This window comes from Nomascus leucogenys, chromosome 12, assembly GCF_006542625.1.
Source record: "Nomascus leucogenys isolate Asia chromosome 12, Asia_NLE_v1, whole genome shotgun sequence".
Taxonomy (NCBI): Eukaryota; Metazoa; Chordata; class Mammalia; order Primates; family Hylobatidae; genus Nomascus; species Nomascus leucogenys.
Window position 1 is genome coordinate 53014887 of NC_044392.1, and position 15833 is coordinate 53030719.

Sequence of the window (15833 nt, forward strand, 5' to 3'; positions counted from 1 at the left end):
TGGGGTGTGTACAAAATGTATGTACTGCCTCCCTGAGTGTCTGCATGGCTAGCACCTTAGAAGTTGATACCATGAGACATAAACCATTGTTAAGACTCAATATCGAGGACTGGCATCAGGGTGTAAACACCTGCAGTTTGGAGAAATTCATTACCAAGGTAGCAGGCCATGCTTTTCAGTTTACATTAGGTATTTATGAGCCCTTATCTTGATCTGGTGTGTACTGAGGTTTGTGTTTACCTCACCTTTGATGAAATCCAATTACTTTTATTGTATTTTATTTTTTAAATTCTGGGGTACATGTGCAGGATGTGCAGGTTTGTTACATAGGTAAACGTGTGCCATGGTGGTTTGCTGTACCTATCAATCCATCACCTAGGCAGTAAGCCCAGCATGCATTAGCTCTTTTCCCTAATGCTCTGCACCCCCTGCCCTCCCTCGACAGGCCCCAATGTCTGTTGCTCCCCTCCCTGTGTCCATGTGTTCTTATTGTTCACCTCCCACTTGTACGTGGGTACATGCGGTATTTGGTTTTCTGTTCCTGTGTTAGTTTGCTGAGGATAATGGCTTCCAGCTTTGTCCATGTCCTTGCAAAGGACATGATCTTGTTCCTTTTTGTGGCTGCATAGAATTCCATGGTGTATATGCACCACATTTTCTTTATCCAGTCTATCATTGATGGGCATTTGGGTTAATTCTATGTCTTTCCTGTTGTGAATAGTGCTGCAGTGAACATACGTGTGCATGTGTCACTTTTAAATCCTTTGTTCCATGCGATGTAACCATGATGGGGAAAGAAGATGAAGGGATGAAGAGGCCAATCTTGAATGCTTTCCACACCCTCTCCAGTCTTCACTAATTGTAGCAACATGTTTTATCAGTTTTATACAGTTATCTGTGTGTGTGTGTGTGTGTGTGTGTGTGTGTGTGTGTGTGTAGGTGGTGTAGGTGGGGGTTCTGTTTAAGTTTTCCTCTGATTTATTTCTGAAACAATTCTGCTACTAAAATAATTTTGAAATCCATTAGAATGATCCATTTCAAAATTTAAATGGTTCGTGTACTGGGGAATCAAATGATTTGACATTGCCATTTGCTCTTCCTTTCTTCCATTATATTGAAGTGGATATGTGCAAAATGGTTCAAAATAAATGAAAGCTTTTTATCGGGGTAGAGAAGGCAGACATTAGATATAAAGATCGGAGGCAAGTTGTTATGGCTTGAGATGATTTTCATTTGTAAATGTAGAAGAGATGGAAAAAATACTAAAGTGTGAGTTATAGCTACAAGAACAAAAGGGCAGGACTTGCCATGGAGGGGAGCATACAGGGCCAGGGACTGGCTGATCTGAGTCCTGGACTGCTACCTCAGCCTGGATCTTGTCCCCTGTGTAACCTCAGGTATTGTCTTTCAGATGTACTGAACTGGTACTATGATTACCACTTTGCAGAATTTATTCTGGGGACCAAATATTATCATATGTTCTAGATATTTGTGAGCTGCCAAGTGACATCAGTGCTATGTAATTTTAATCAAATGGAAGGAGTGCATAGATAAAGTATCTAGTGTAAATCTTGATAGGTGTATATGGATTAGGTTAATGATCTCAAGCCCAGAAACAGTCTATAGCCAGTTAAGCAGGAAATAATTTGATGAATAAAAGATTTTGGCTAGCAGAATTGATGAGAAAACTGGAAATCAAGTTCTGGCTATGCCAAGGACCTCAGGATGACAGAAAGCAAGGATTACTGGAAGAGTCTGCTTAAGATATTTCTGCGGGCACTGGACTCTTGATACTAGGGTCTAGAATAAAGGCACGTAATGTATTTTTAGTAAAATTGTTGAATGAGTGGATAAATGAAAAGCATGTGGTAGGTGTTCAGTAAATAAGTGTTAAATGAGTGAGTGAAAGAATAATGAGGCACAATCACTGCTAGACACTTGCCATTGCTATTGTGATTAATTTTCAGTTCTGCCTAGGTCCCTAACTCCCTCCCTCTAACTTTAAAGCCATGAGTAGAAGATTATAATTAACGTGGCCAAACCCTGGTGCTCAGCTGGGCAGAGAGAAGAAATATCTGTTCTTAGGTTTCCACAGTGAGTGAGTACTTTGCCTATCACCAAACCTTACACGGGTGGGAAGGGTGTTCGGATTCTGGTTGTCCAAAAATATGATCAGTGGTCCCCACTATAGTGTTGGATTAACTTCATGTTAATTATTTGGAAACAGTGGAAACAAATGTATTTGGTTACTAAAACAATGTAACCATTTACTATAGTTTTCCTGTAACTGATATAAACAATAGTTGCAGTGTTGTTCTCTATGTTGTAGAAAAATATATTTCATTATTAGATTATTACCCAATGTTATTGTCTCAAATACTACATTGTTGAAACAAGAGACATGCAATTCTGGAATTCAAATAGAATTGTTTTTGTTTTTCTTTGAAATGATGTTAAATCAGTTTAGAAAGTAGAGAAATAACCATTACATGCCTTAATTTCTGTTACTAATTGAAGTGGAGGAAAACAGTGACTGATAGAAGCTTTGTTTAGTGAAATTCAACTAGCATCTCCACTTAAATAATTTTAACACATTTTCCGAAATATTGCCAAATCTTTGATGAATTATTTTGGAAAACCTGGCTTCATTTGTGTAGAAGCCATTCATGTTTTCTGGTATTTCTCTTTCTTTTGAGGATGTCTGTGTAAAAAAAATTCTAAAAGCTTGAAAATAGGCTCGGCTTATATAACACCAGCCACATAGTTCATAGGTCTTAAGGGAGTCTCCAGGGATTACTTGGAAATTTTATATACATATAAAAAAGTGTATCAAAGTGTATATGTACTACATTTTACTCAAGTTGGGTTTATATAATTTCAGGTTTCTCTGTGCACATTGGTGATTTCACATTTTAAGTTTATGGGATTCAGGAAGCACATGTGTTTTAGGCTGTATCACACTGGTGTGGCACTAATCAGATGGCATGTAAATAACTTGGTGATAGGATCACTTAATAAACTATCATGATTATTCAATCAATATGAGACTTATTTGAGAGAGAAGTGAAATTACAAGAGTCAAGGGAATAGTATTATGTTTTATAAATTTTGGATATAAACTTTGAGAATTCTTATTCATAAGTTAACCCCATATGTTTAAGACACACAACATTAATGATAAAAATAAGATCCATTGTATCATTTTTATATAGGGGTGTTGGCCTCATGTTAGTGTGGCCTTCTGTTTCTGTAAGGATTCTGGATGTTTAATAGACATTTTGGGTTGCATCATGAAGCTTTACTGACTTTTATGGTGAAATTGTTACAGGGCAGGTGAATCCCAACAGTGGGGTTTAGCCCGAGAAGGTTGGCTCAGGAAAGAATTCAAGAGCGAGCTGGTGGTAGAAAAATCAGCTTTATTGAGGCAGGGGTGTTACAGCTCTGTGACTTCTCCTTCAGAGCAGGGGTACCCCCTGCACAGGGTGTCAAGAGTAGCAGCTCAGGGGCAGTTCTGCAGCCATGTTTATACTACTTTTAATTATGTGCAAATTAAGGGGCAGGCTATTCAGAAATTTCTAGAAAACAGAAGGTAACTTCTGGATCATTGCCATGGAAAGGGATGGTAACTTCTAGGTGTAGCCATGGCAATGGTAAACTGTCATGTTGTTGGTTGGTGTGTCTTATGGAGAGGAGCTTTCGTTACCTCTTCCTTGTTTCTGTCAGTCTTCAATCTGGTCCAGAGTCACATTCCACCTCCTACCTCATTATGAATAATGGAAAGTCAGGCTGATAGGGCTCTGTATTTTCTATCTTGGCTTGTATCAGAGTTGTCCCACTTAATCCGTCATATATGTCACAGTTCACTTAACTGTTTTTAGTAAGCGTTTCTGTCTTTAAAGCATGTTTGGAAACACTATCCTATCCAATAAATTTTAATTGGCTTCTTCCATATTTTCTTTTACTTAATAAAGAACAAAGCAGACTTTTATTTCTGGTGAAATGTTTACAAGATTGGGTCCTGAATAGACCCAAGAAAATCTAAATGTCATTTCTCTGAAGACTGCAAATTGCTGAAAGGCCCATATACTTTAAAAATGTTATCTATGAAAATAAGGAATTATTTAGACAGGTATAAATTACTATATGGTTTTAAGAACAGTCTTAAATATATGTTTCAGAAACAACAAATTGTTATCATTTTAGAAATACAGATGTCATATATGTTTTTGCAGCACTCTAAAGCAGCAAAAATGCATTGCAGTTGTGCAGTATTAAGGAAGTTGAAACATTGTTGACTGAGCTCACATTAGTTTGTTGGCTAACCACAAAATATGTAAAAAGGTAGAGCTTTTTGCATGGTTTTGATGCTGTGATTTCTTGACAGGAAGGAAAGCAAACTGCAGAAGCACAGCAAACTGCAGAAGCACCTGCAAAGTATTATAGGAAACAGTCAGACAACGATTAGGGCTTGGAGGATGGCCTACCATTAAGAAAAACTGTTGCATTTTAAGTTATGTAAAACTATGTTTAGTTGAAAGTGTGTATTTTTAAAATATTTTGATTGCACTGTTCATTTATCATCACATTCACATTGGTATATAGCTACACTCTACATTTCTTTAATCTTCTATTAATATTTTCTTTTATTTAAAATCTTGGTTCAACCGTTTGAAGGTGATGAAGTTAATTCCATTGTAATGAGAATTTAATATGTTTGAGAGTTGGTATATTCTGTTGGTTATCACAATCTGGATTCAGGCATACCTAAATCTGAGATTCAGTGTTGCCTTTGTCTTGATGTGTGATCTTAGACAAGATAGTCAGCCTCTCTTTGCCTCATCTCTAAAGTTGGAATTGTAACACTGATACTTACTTCATAAAGCTGTTGTGAAGATTAAATGATTCAATCAACATATAACCCTTAGCACCATATATGATAGTTTTTATAATATTCCCCAGTGAGATAATGGTGAGAAGAAGTAAGTAGGCATTTATTAATTGCTATATTATATTACTGTTGGCATTTCTTATGATAGAACTTTTTACAATCTCATGAAATATTATTGTCCCACCTTACAAAAAAGGAAACTGATGTCTAATACAAAGATACTTTGATTTGCAAATGCAAGGTATAGAATCAAGGCAGTTAAACAATTTGAGTTTTGCTTTGGTTGGAGCAAGAGAAGCTGGCCAAGAGAAATTAGGTAATTTGCCTGGTCTTGGTGAAAGATAATGAAGGCCAATAATAGGAGGGTTGGATAAAACTGGCAAATTTTTTTGACATTTTAGCGGTAGAATCAACTAAACACTACTGCATGTGATTCAGTGTTACAGGTCAGTGCAAGGGAATATTAATGGATCTCTCTTGGATATTTTGAGTTTTAAGTTCCCATGGGATATCCAGATTTAGATGGTCCGTAGACACCTGGAGCTGTAAAATAAAAAAAAGACTTCAGTGGAGTTTCTAATTTTGCAAGTAAAGAGCATTAGAGTTAATAGCTGAATCCAACAAAGGTGTGCCACATTGAGAAGTAAAGAGACCAGAGAGTAAAATCCTGATGGGCACCAACATTTAAAAGGTAGTTGGAATAATTTGGTGTGGCTAGCAAAATGTTTAAAATATGCTAGGATAGTGAAATAGAGCACAGTAAAGGGAACTGCAAGGAATAAAGTAGTCTCTGGCAATATATGTACTCTAGAGACATCAAATGTTATTTTTCTTTTTGAGCATTAAATTCAATTCAGCAATTTTGCAATTATACAAGCAGTTATTTCAAGCATGTGCTCACAAAGCACTTTGCACGAGCTGTACTTCACTATTGGCAAACCTTGCATCTGGTCGTTGCTTATGGAAGCATTTCTTAAAGTTTCAAATGTAATTGAAAGTGATAGAATTTTTTTTTTTTTCCAGAGATAGGGCCCTGCTTTATCACCCTGCCTGGAGTGCAGTGGTGCCACCTTAGCTCACTGCAGCCTCAACTCTCGGGCTCAAGAGATCCTCCCCCCTCTGCCTACGACTAGATGGGACCACAGGCATGCACTACCAAGCCTGGTTAATTTTTTCATTTTTTTTTTTTTTGTAGAGATGAGGTCTTATCATGTTGCCCAGGCTGGTCTAGAACGCCTGTGCTCAAGCGATCCCACACACCTCAGCCTCCCAAATTACTGGGATTACAGGCATGAACCACTGCACCTGGCCATTTTATTTGAGTTGTATTATTTTTCTTTCTACATTTTGGCTCTGCATTCTACATTTAATCATACTATACCATTATTGAGAATGAGAAGAGCTTGAGAAATTTGTTTATATGATGCACTACCATCTTCCAAACACAACTCCTTCTCTTCCCTTTAAGAGTAATTACCACTATTCTGATTTTTATGCAGTCACTTTCTTGCTTTTCTATATTGTTTTATTACCCAGGTAGGCATCCCTAAATATTACAGTTCAGTTTTGCTTTTCTTTTAATGATATTTTTTGAGTATCTTATAATCTTCAGGTGCCCCAAACATAGCACCTGACATCCAATACAAAGACATCTCTCTCCCTTTTAAAATTTATCTAGTGAAAAAACCAGGCCAGGTGCAGTGGCTCATGCCTGTAATCTCAGCACTTTGGGAGGCCGAGGCAGGCAGATCACCTGAGGTCAGGAGTTTGAGACTAGCCTGGCCAACATGGTGAAACCCCATCTCTGCTAAAATACAAAAAAATTAGCCAGGCATGGTGGCAGGTGCCTGTAATCCCAGCTACTTGGGAGGCTGAGGCAGGAGAATCTCTTGAATCCGGGAGGAGGAGGTTTCAGTGAGCTGAGACAGCACCATTGCACTCCAGCCTGGGCAACAATAATGAAACTCCATCTCAAAAAAAAAAAAAAAAAAAGAAAGAAAGAAAAAGAAAAAACCAGATCATTTATTTTGTAGAATTTTCCCAGAATCTGGATTTTGTTGATTACTTTCATGAAATGTAGGTTAATGTGTCCTTCCATAATCCATATGGATTCCTGTAAACTGGGAATTGGATCCAGAGACTTAACCAGTTTCAAGAACCTCCTCCAGCACCTTTTTTGACAAGACTATATCCTAGGTAGTGGGGTATTCTTCCTCAAGAGAGACATAATTTTGTTTTTGAAATTATTGCAGCAGTTGATGCAAAATGCCTAGATCCATGATTCACTAGGGGTTGCAGCATCATTATGGTATATTTGTATGATTTCTTTTTTATTCATTTGCTGGAATTTTTCTATAAAGAGAACGTTTACTTTCTCTACTGTTTGGTTAGCCAGTGATACAGTTAGTGTAGGACAAACAAGGTACGTGCTTAATATTTTTTCTTTATTTGCCACTGTTCAAAATTAAAGTTAACTTTTTTGTGTTTTCCCTAAGTATATGTGTGTGTGTGTGTGTGTGTGTGTGTGTGTATTGTTGGAGAGTTAGTGGTTGGGAACCTGAGAATTAAACTGAAGAAAGAAAAGACAAGTAGAGGCTCTTACTGCTCTTGCTCTAGTGCACCCTTGCACAAACCTGCACGTTGTGCACATGTACCCTAAAACTTAAAGTATAATAAAAAAAAAAGAAGTTCATGTGGAAGAATGAAAGTCCAGGAAAGAAAATCTGTTTTTTTAAAAAAGAACAGAGATAAAAAGATATATAGTTTTTAAAAATAATACTCACATGTTAATTATGCCACAAAATACCAAGAAATTAATGAAATAAAATAGGCAAAACTTTTCAGACTGCAAGCAAAAAAAGCTTGTACTTACCTGCTGGGTCAGAGGTACTGAAATCTCTGGCTTTGGAAGTGGGGTTGGAGTGGAAGAGTGGGGAGTCCTAACCATTCCATATTCCTTGCCAAACTGTCAGGGAGGAACCTTTTCTCTACAATCCTTGACAATTTCAGGCTCAATGAATTAAACTGACAAAAGATAGATTAGCAAAACAAAAAGCGTATTTAATCACATATGAACAAAAGTTAGAAAAACATGTAGCTCAAAGGGGCAGTTAAAAGTGGGGGCTTATATGCCATCTTAGTAGGGTAAGGAGAGGAAGAGAAAGGCCGCTTATGGAAAAACAAAATGAGTTTTAGGAAAGATAAATGAGCCCTTTAGAAAACAGGTGGAAGATATGATAGTTTTGTGACAGTGTCTGTTTAGGTGTGGTGTGAAGATTTCTCATCTTCAGTGATAAGAATCCATTCTCCCTATTGCTCCTAGGGAGGGGATTTATGACAATGGAGGTTTTTTGGAGTTCCTTTGAAAGGCTCTGCTTTTAGTCAGAGTAGCTATTTTAGGAACTCAAATGCCTTCTACTCAAAAGAATTTGTGTGCTATCCTGGCATATTCTGGACCCCTTCAGTGTGTGTGTGTGTGTGTGTGTGTGTGTGTCTGTGTGTGTGTGTGTGTGGTGTGTGTGTGTATTGTTTTCAAGATAAACACCTCAACTTCCCTAAAGCTTCTCTAAGGGTTAGCTCCTTCTCTTCCCACCTGTAGATGGGAAGAGAAATTCAGAACCTTTCAGACTACTTTTTAGGTACAAGTTTAAAAAATTTGCTAAGAGGGAAGGTCTAATGTTAAGTGTTCTTATGATAATCAATCAATCAATCTAAAATAAATATCTATTTTGAAAGTCAAAAAAAGATAAACACCTCATGAATTCATACTGATACTGAAATTCAGTTAAAATTCAGAACTACTGGATGCTTATTTAAATTCTCTGTCCTGTACCTATGTCTATATCTAGTCCCTACAGGTTCTGAAGAAGACTAGGAATGGTTAGAATATAACATATCACTCAAATCCATGTTACACACAAAACATTCTCATAATAACTACCAACAACATGATTACTCAAAATTACTGAAACAGGTATTCCATTCTCACCCATGAGTATGTGTTTGTATTTACAGTTGTGCTGTTTTTACACTGTCAGAGCATACGGCACATGTTATAGGGTACTCTCTACCCTATATTCTGCTCAGTACAGAGCTTAAGGAGATAATTAGCACAGCTTTAGGTTTTTTTTTAATTGTGTTAATGTTGGATCAAAACTTTTCTTTAGGTGTGCACATAAAAGGGAATGAGAAAGGGAACCAACTATGTTGATAGAGGAATAATTCTTCAAATGAATGTTACATTAAGAAATTGTCAATGAAACACTACTGTTAATAATTTAAAAGGTTTTATATATTAGATTCCTCTGAACATAACTTTCACATTTTGTCCTCTTTTGTGCTAATAGAACATTCTAGTATGCCAGTAGAAGAAAATATCACTTTAGTAAGACCTTCTAATTAAATCTCACATGCCAGTTCACAACATCTGGGGATTTGAATGCAGTAAATGTGACTTGGAAAAAAGATGGTGAACAACTTGAGAATAATTATCTTGTCAGTGCAACAAGAAGCACCTTGTATACCCAGTACAGGTGAGTATACAAATTTTAACCTACCTTGCTCACCAAAAGTAGCTTAATTCTAAATACTTTTGCTGACTGAGCATTCTTTCCTCTGCAGCCACTTGAATGTTATGCTAATATTCTAATTTGCATATTTACAGAATTATTTCTCTTTTTAGATTTTGATTAATGGCTAAGTCTTTTCATTTTCATTAAGAAGGTTTTGAGAACTAAGCCTATATTAATAACTTGAATTACCTTTAGGTTCACCATCATTAATAGCAAACAAATGGGAAGTTATTCTTGTTTCTTTCAAGAGGGAAAAGAACGAAAGGGAACACTTAATTTCAAAGGTCAGTATTAATAACTTGAGGAATAGTTAAATAACTTCAGCATTATGTTCTCAGATTTCTCAATCTTGTAATTTTTAAATTATTTTTACAATAATAAACATAATGTAGCTGAAAGAAAGTCATATGCTTTCCAGAGCCACAAGAGGCAGCCTTGAAAATGGTCTTTATCCCCCAAGTCCACTTCCTTCCTGCTTCTATTCCTCAATTTAAAGCACAGGTTTTAGTTCAAAAGGCCAGCCTACCACATTATTAGTGAATTATATCAGTCGCCTGAATTTCTTTATTTATCTCTCTAAATTCATAGCTTTTATAATAGTCCTCCACATTTCTAAGTTTTTGTGGTCCCAGCCTCTGAGAGTGTGGGTTGATGTTCTACATCCATAGCTCCAGGACATGGGATTTTAGGATCCATAAAACTTAAAAATAATATGGAGATGCACAAAGGGTTGCCTACTTTTTATTTCACCAAGTAAGGAAGTTTAAAGATATATACAAGCCCCAGAATATCGTCCACATTTCTTTTCCTCGGAAACAAATTAAAATATTTTACTGTTACCATCATTAAACCAAAACTCAAGGAGGTCTCAATCTCATATTAAAGACTAGTTGTTTGAGTTAGATAATTATCAGGAAAAACCCAGTATTTTGTGGTGATTAGTGAACCATAATATCATTCTGGTATTTGGGAAATGCAATACGTTGGACTCTGCTTTGCACTAATTTCCCAGGAAACATGAAAATTGTTGTAACTTTTCGTAAAACTCATAAAGCCCGACTGTCTGCTGTGACAGAATGTGGATGCTATTCTCAAGGCTCCATCAATAGCAGAATGGCTTGCTTCACCATTACCATGATCTAGTGGTTCACTCCTGTGTCCCTCATTGCATCCCTTCTGCACTCACAGTCATTTTATTTTTATGGCTTTGTAATTCTTCCAATGTGGTGAATATAATAAATTCTTGTATTTATATATCTTGGTCTCTCCAAAAGCAGAAACAGTATCATTCTTTGATTATTTTTGTCATGTATATTCTTTCTTAACTTTTTCCCCTCCATTTGCCTTTAACTTAGTGAAGGACTAGATAACACCATATACATTTCCTTTCCTTTTCCTTTTCCTTCTGCATTTCACTTTTCCCTCCCCTGCCCCATCTGCCCTTCCCCTCCTCTTTCCTTAATCTCTCTTTTCCTTTCCTTTTTTCTGTCCTTTCTTCCCTCCCACCTTTTGAATTCGTTTTCTTCCTTCCCTTCCTTCCTCCTTCCTTCCTTTTTTCCTCCGTTTCTTTCTTTTTCTTCCCAATGAGCAAAAAATATTAAACACACAAAATTTCAGTGAACACGTTTTATTGAGTTTTTAAAAAAATATGTAAAGAAGGTCTACAAATTCTGAGGAAATGCTCACAGAATCTTATGACTTAAAGTGCTCCCAAGATATTCAACTTTAAACACTGTTTTCATTTTTTTTTTCTAAGACATTGTGCTCTGGAAATATGTACTAGTAATACCTGCTTTCAATATTGAGGATAACACATTTTTCTCATTAGTTTTGATAATTACTTAAATTATTATGTGGAAGTGATCATTTTTGTGTCTAATGTGAAGATTAACAAACGTTTTACTTTTCAACATACCAATACACTGAATTGCAAGTATTCACACGGGAGGCCTCTTGATTCTCCAGGTGTTTTGAGATAACTAAGCTGATTTTGGCTGGTGTCAGCAGCATTGACCCAAGGCCTAGGATTTAAATCAAGGCTTTAAGGAAAGCAAAGAATCACTGAATATTTCCTTTTTTTTCTTTTCTAGTTGTCTTGAAGCAGTTTAGGTTAGCTAATTTGTTTTTAATGCCCATTTAACATTAACGTAACTTTTAAGTATGTATTATATCTTGAAGATATTTATAAAATTAATAAGTTGGGTCCTTTCAAATCTTCCTTGGTAAAATAAAAATTCTCTATAATTCATCTAAATTGAATATTGCTTAGAGAAATAATTTTACTTGAGTAGTATTTAAAGACCTCTGTACATTATTCATATTATAGTTATTTAATAGGTCTGAAAGGCTTATAAAATGGTCTATATTTTTATAAATGTCCTATTATATTATTTCTCCATATGGTTTACTTAATGGTTTTTCTTAAGAAGAATAATTATCTTTTCTTAGAATACTTACAACTGCATGTAGATGAAAAGCCTGTTTTATTCTCTATTTTAAATTGAGCCAAAGATAAATTTTTCTGCCATTGACTACGTGAGCCACCTGTAGTGCATGAGCCTGAGTCTTCAGAACAATTCATCAGCAAAGTCCCTGCTGCTGTCTTTATGGGTGCTGGTTGATTTACTACTACAAGGTTGTAAAAAGCCCTCAAGATTACTGATTAGTTCAATGCACAAAAACCTGCTGACTTTATGTGTTTCACTGTTGATGCCAGGACAGAGGAGACAGCAGAAGTGTACACTGGAAGTTTGTGACTGCTAATATATTGCCGATTATATATATATGTATATATATATATATATGTATATATGTATATATATACATATATATACATATATATACATATATATATATGTATATATGTATATATATACATATATATACATATATACATATATATATATGTATATATATACATATATATATATACATGTATATATATATATATATATAGCTGATTATATATTTCTCTTTCTCTTGCCACCCGAGAAAGAGAAAGATGAGTGATGGTCTATAGTGTTTCTCAGTAGTGGATCAAATATTCTGAGTGGTTGCTGAAAGCTTCCATAATATATATCAATGTTAAAATCTCTTAGTAGAAAGTATGAAGAAATTTAATTGGTAAAGAACAAGAACTTTTTGGAAGTCATGATGAGATTTTGATACTAGCAAATATAGTGAAGCTTGTCATAGCTCAACTATCTGTCTTCCCCTGGAAGTATCTAAAAATTCAAAGTATGGAAAGGTAGCATAATAGAATCAGCTGGGACTTCAGCCTTGGATCCCAGTGTTGAAGTATAGTTAGCATTCTTTTACTACATGGAGTAATCTTTTTTCCTAATTTGGTGATACCTAAAAGTCTTTGAACCAGTATGACATTTAGGCCAATTTGTTCTAGTTCATGAATATACAAATATAGTCTCCAATTTTACAACTCCAGAGAGCTGTTACTTTCACTGGGTATATCCAACCCCATCTTCCTAGAAACTAGCCTGAATCAGCAATTTCACCACCTTCAAACCTGGTTTATTCCAACCCTAGCACTCTTATGCATCCTACTTTATGCAAAGTCTTAAAAGGTCAACAGGGCACATTAGAATACTGTCTCACTGTCCTTATATTAATAAATATTTCCAAATATAAGCTGTGGCCTCGAACCTCAGAATAGTTCAAACAAATATCATGTTCCCTGAACATAGTGCATTTTATAATTTAAATCCACACTGCTGTTATTAGCCATATATAGCAGAACAAAAGCATGGTTTATGGTATTTTAGTCATTAGTCTAGGGGATAATCAAGAAAACTGAAGAGATGGCAAGAAAATAGAATTTTGGTTTCAGCTTTTCCATGTTGTCACTCAGTCATTGTCAGCTACCTGCAATTTACAGCCTGATCTTAATATTTAGTTGGGATGGTTTAATAACATAGTCATGTGTTCCTCATCAAATCTCGTAGAATACTCAACTTTCTTGAAAAGCCCCTTGCAGCTTCCAGTATGCTTCCCAAGCAGGTGGCTCTTTGAGGAATACTGAAAAGCACTATATATTCTGCCAGGTTTTTCCCCAAGAATTACCTTTCTTCCACATTTTATTCTTAGCCTGTGGGTAAATTTTGGTATTTTGAACCTATTTCAACACATATTTTCCTGCTAAAGCATGACTCAATTGCCAGAAAGAAACATGTAGAGATTGAGAAATAGGATATCTGGGAGATAAACAACCTGGGAAAGCAGAAACTGTGTCCTTAACTACTTAGTGTCTAATGCAAAGCCTGCACTCCAAAGCTGCGTTTGTTTTAAGGTGAGCCTAACAGGGCTGTAGAGGTCATTGCCCTAGTAATGCACTAATGCATCTTGTGCCTCTTCAGATGGAACTCAGGAAGTGTGGCTGCTCTTCCTCTCAGGCTGTAGGGAACCTTGTGGCTTCAGCAAAGATTCCCTATTTTAGCCAAGCTCCAATCTCTGCTTATCTGCAGGTCTTTAGTTGACATGATTTCATCCATTCTTTCCCTACTGGCAAACTAAACATATAAATGAAAAAAGTAAACGCACAAACACACGCATGTGCGCACACACAGACACACAAAACCAAATGAAGCAAAAAACCTGCTAAAATTCAAAAAAATAAAAGAAAAAAATTAACAAAATAATCTTAGTTGATGAGTCTACATCTTCAGTGTAAGTGTACCTTCTATAATACATCCTTCAAGGTCAATCAGAAGGAACTGATTGCACCATGTAGGCTTTTCACTGTACTGTTTATGCTCTTATCTTTTAATATTCTTTACCAAGTTATTTACATACTTAAAACTTATTTTTTTTTCTAAATTCAGTGCTCATTTGTATTCTGTTTCTAATGGAATCTACTTCAAACTTCCTTGACTAGGAAATTTATCATAATGGATATTAGTATATATATATATTTTTTACAAAACCACATGAAAGCATTTTTAAATCTTATTTTCTTTCTTATGCTGTTCTCTTTCTGTTAATTTTCCTTTGTTCCTTGTTCCCACTTTCTCTAACTCTTTGCTGACTTTTCATAAATTAGTATCAACTGAAGATTTCCTATCCTGGAAATTTTATCATCTCACTCAAATGCTACCTGAGGTTAAAGCTTTGAAGAAAATAATTACTCTAAGGTAGCTTAGTAGGTGGGAAGAAAGAACAGGGGTTTGAAAACATGAAGCCTCTTTCTTACCCAAAACATGTAACTTATCCAAAAAGGAACAATACTTTTGTTGTTAGGCTCAATAATAGAAGACCTTCCATTTCTATACATTGGAGACAATTATATTGAATCTATCTACTATTATTATTACTACTAACTACACCCTAACTACTATAAATTAGTTTCATTTATATATAACTGAAAATATGTAAAATAATGTAATGAAAAAATAAAAGGGGACAATATCTGCACATTTAATACATTTCCTTTACCTAAACTCTTTCAGTAACATACATTTCTCTATTTTATTCTCAGTCCCTGAACTTCATGGGAAAAACAAGCCATTGATCTCTTACATAGGGGATTCTACTGTTTTGAAATGTAAATCTCAAAATTGTTTTCCTTTAAATTAGACCTGGTACAGTAGTAATGGGAGTGCAAAGGTAAGATTGTTCCTTGGTTTGAAGAAAACAACAACAAAACAACATTTATTTACTAAAAAACAAGATTGTAACAGACTCAGCATTCCTAAGATGATTTATACTTTTGTTATCTTGTTGTTTAGCTTATGTTCATAAAGAAAGAGCAGTGATAAACGGAGTTGTCATTTGATGGTTTTTGGCATGTTTACATTATACATATGAAGATACTCTTAATGTTTCATTAGCTGGTACTTTGTTTTTTAGGTTTAACAATTTAATTACATTCTTTGAAAAGAAATTACATTTTGTGTATAGTTGCCTAGTTCAGAAATAACCCCATTAGAAAATATTCTTGAGGGAGTGGAGCCAAGATGGCCGAATAGGAACAGCTCCAGTATACAGCTCCTAGCGTGAGTGACGCAGAAGACAGGTGATTTCTGCATTTCCATCTGAGGTACCGGGTTCATCTCACAAGGGAGTGCCAAACAGCGGGTACAGGACAGTCGGTGCAGCGCACCTTGTGCGAGCAGAAGCAGGGTGAGGCATTGCCTCACTAGGGAAGCGCAAGGGGTCAGGGAGTTCCCTTCCCTAGTCAAAGAAAGGGGTAACAGACGGCACCTGGAAAATCGGGTCACTCCCACCCTAATACTGAGCTTTTCCAACGGGCTTGGAAAACGGCACACAAGGAGATTGTGTCCCGCACCTGGCTCGGAGGGTCCTATGCCCACGGAGTCTCGCTGATTGCTAGCACAGCAGTCTCAGATCAAACTGCAAGGCAG

At 35.9% G+C, this 15833-nt stretch overlaps 1 pseudogene; it reads left to right on the forward strand.

Annotated features, from left to right (window-relative positions):
• The window catches only part of LOC100590117, a 46648-nt pseudogene extending 31424 nt beyond the window's left edge, over nucleotides 1–15224 (forward strand).
• The last annotated feature ends 609 nt before the right edge of the window (nucleotides 15225–15833 follow it).